We start from the raw sequence: 3649 nt of genomic DNA, 5'->3' as shown, positions 1-3649 counted from the left end.
CATGTTTGTAGATATGTATTTTGTTAATGGAAAAAAAATGTATTAATGTCTGCAAGGTCAGTATTATTCAATGTTGGAATATTGCCCATCAGATGTTGAATATGAATAATTCACATAGTTTATCCATCGACTTGCTATCTAGTCCTAGGATTTGTTCATTTATGCTTCACTGGCAATTACTGCCATTGTTTTCTTTGTAGCAATTCTCTTTTGATATTCTTTTATTGTTCATGAAGAGAAAGAGAGATCTTGATTTATTTTGGCAAACTACAGAATTATGTACTTATTTACGTCAGAGCTGAATATTTTTTCCTATGCAAAACATGACCAACATTGTCCCGCAAAAATGTTGAAAAAATGTTGGCTAAAGAAATATAATACTATATTTCTTTTTATCACAAAAAAAAATGTGTATTTTTATTAATATGTTAATACAGGCATTATATTATATAAACATAGTTTAAAAAAAAAAGAAGAACTTAATGCAGAGTAGAAACATGGTACATATAAAGGGCTGTGGATTATCCACGGTCTATTAAATGTACTTTGAGGAACGGCTTTAATTAAAAAGAGAGCTGCTTAGAATTAAGCACCACCGAGAATTTTGTGCTCCAACCTGGTAAACTCATTTTCATAAATGGTTTACTTAATTTAGGTTTCGATTTAATGAAGTAATTGGTGCTTTTATGTATGTTTAGTAGAATTACTTGAGCAATAATGAACTTGAAGACAAAATCTGGAAAATATTGGTATCAGTGATGCGCTGCACATTAGGTGTTGGCCGGTACTGTTCCATCAGAAACACTGTGAACTGAGATATCTCTTATATGCGTGTCATTGATAAGAGTTTCCTTGTGATCACCTATTAGACTTGGAAATATTTTAGTAGGGATATGATATCAGATGCGGCTGTAGTTTTGTCTCTAGGAAAATGGAATCAGAATTGCTGTAGGCTATATTGGTTACTAAGCTTGGAAAAATAGTTTTTTTGTGTGTGTGGTTGTGTTTTCACTTACTGGTTTGACATTTAAATTTCAGACGTTCAACAATTTGACAGATGCTACAATACAAATGCAACATGTGGTAGCAAAACACAGCACTGATTCTTGAGTTACTGCACAAAATGGTCCACAATTAGATCTGCCATTAGTATAAGTGGGTTTGTTAATTGCGAGCGACACCAGAAAAACAATTAATACATACAAAAACAAAATGGTTGTCTCAACACTCAGATGCCTAATTTCTGTCAACAGATGCACCGACAATCTGGTTAAAACCATCCTGTATTATCAATTCAATCTTAAAGTGTAATGCTGGATTTGTTATTTATAAGTATTTGGCCTAACAGTACATGTTTTTATCTGTCAGTGTTGACATGAAGAAAAATACATTGTTACACTGGGGGGGAAAAAGTTGTGACCTGTTTTGTCCCAGTAGCCTACTCAAGAATCAGTGAGCCAATAACTGTACACTCTAAAAAATGCTGGGTTAAATACAACCCAGTGCTGGGTAAAATAGGGACAAACCCAGCAATTGGGTTGTTTTGACCCAGCATTTTTTAGTGTGTAAACTTTTGTCATGAACTTGCAGTTTGCTCCTATTTCACATCCAAAGCGGGTTTTTCCTTGAATGTCCCAGACAGTTATACTTTGCTTGACAAATCTGTTCACTGCTTTACTTGATGAATTCCCATCACAGCACAACCCTGCACATCCTTCTGTCTGAACTCAGAGCAGAACCGCTATATAGCACACGTTCAGGTGTTTTTGCCCGGCAGAGTGTACATATACAGTGGCAAACAGAAAGAAATGATTGCATGTGATTCTATTTTTTCTATCTCATTACATTAATATAATTAACCTGCCTGAATATTTGATATTTGAAAATATGCTGTATATGAGGGATAAAATATATAGTAAAATATATGAATATAGTAGGAGTGATAATTTTCAAGATCAATGTGTCGACCATTGCTGTTATACTGAAAACAAATGAGACAAAGACATGGTCTCACAGAGAAAAAAGACAAAAACTAAAGCTTAAATAAAAAAAAGTGTGTCTTTGAAAGACTGTTTCTGTTGTCATATGATTACTAAGACAAAACAACGTAATTTTGACATCTTGTGCAATTCTTCTAATGTTGTGGCTCCACCACGCAGTGTGTGTTAGAAGATTTGACCTTTTCTGTTCTTTTCACCATGTGACACCAACCTTATAGTCCTTACAGTGATTTTTGACAGGAACGAGGCTGTGAGGGACTGAAGTGTGAAAAGTTTTGAAAGTTGTGAGTTGATAAAATGACATGATCTAGGATCTTTAATGCAGTGCGTGCCAATCTAAAGACTAATAAGTTTATCCCTCACAGCCTTTTCATCCACGTTATATTCAATATGGCGTCTAGCCTGACTAAGGCCTGTTACATCTTCTTGTCATACTAAGCATATTAAGTTTTCATCTGTCACTATTTTTTACATGATCTTTTATCATTATAATACAAAAATACTTTTTTCCCCTTTTGTTTTTAGTAAGAAACAACACGGTCAACAATTGGAACGATGTTTGACCTCCAGGGGGCAGCAAAGCGCAAGCTAAAATCCTTATTTGTTTGCATTGACATTTAATCAGGGGCTTGTATGGTTCACTAAATAATAAGGTCTACGTTTGGAATACCATACTAATTTTAATATTGCTGCAGCATGTATCAATCTTATGCATGCGTGGAGTACTGCATCTCACAATGGAATGGGCGCGATTTGTCTTCCCATTTCTAAAGTGATGGATGAACGAAAAGTGCTTTATCTCTTTTATAACTCACTGTTTGATTGGCATTTGATTTAAGCAGAGAGTAGACCGAAATACTGTTGAACAAGGAATATCTGAGGTGGTTTAAGTCATTATATTCATGCAAATTTTAACATTCTGGAATTCGGCAGTTAATGCACTTACATTAAGTGCATAATGCACGACACATATAAATAAGATGTCAGTGCGTGTTTGCAGAAGTAAATATAAAAGACCTGCTCAGTTTGCATTTGTTGCCTCTAGACGGCAGTCAGCTTCCGTCTGAAGATCTGCTGCAGCTGCTGGAAAACACACAGACGGAGGATATACATGAAGAAAAATGAATACGAGAAAATGCATTTTACTGCTCCAGGCAGCCTGATATCAATCAAACAAACACGAGGCGTTATGAATGTGGCTCTTGGTCTATATTGCTGAATGGGCCTGGTGCTGTATTAAAATATACAAAGATAAAAAAAAATAAACTTGTGATTTTTAATTTTAATAAAAGAGAAAATCACAAAATAATTACATTTTGCGCTTACATTATGTGTGTGTACTGTGTATATATGAATACACACACATATGCTACACATGACATGTTTCTGGATCAACATTATTGCCCAAAACAGCCCTAACCCTATCCCTAAACCTAACCATAATCTATCCATAAAATCGGAGGGAAATGAATAACAAGAGTATAGAAGCACCAAATCTGGTTGTAAGGCTAACACTGACATTTCCTTAAACTTATCCCTCATTTCTGATTGGTTGCTTGGAATGTTGTTCCAGGATCAACAAGAATGTTGATCCTGGAACATTTTGCACTTGGTGAAATCACACACACACACACGCTTATATATATATA

Source organism: Sinocyclocheilus anshuiensis, unplaced genomic scaffold, assembly GCF_001515605.1.
Source record: "Sinocyclocheilus anshuiensis isolate Anshui unplaced genomic scaffold, SAMN03320099.WGS_v1.1 scaffold245, whole genome shotgun sequence".
NCBI classification, from domain to species: Eukaryota; Metazoa; Chordata; class Actinopteri; order Cypriniformes; family Cyprinidae; genus Sinocyclocheilus; species Sinocyclocheilus anshuiensis.
Note: the sequence above shows the minus strand (reverse complement) of the source record.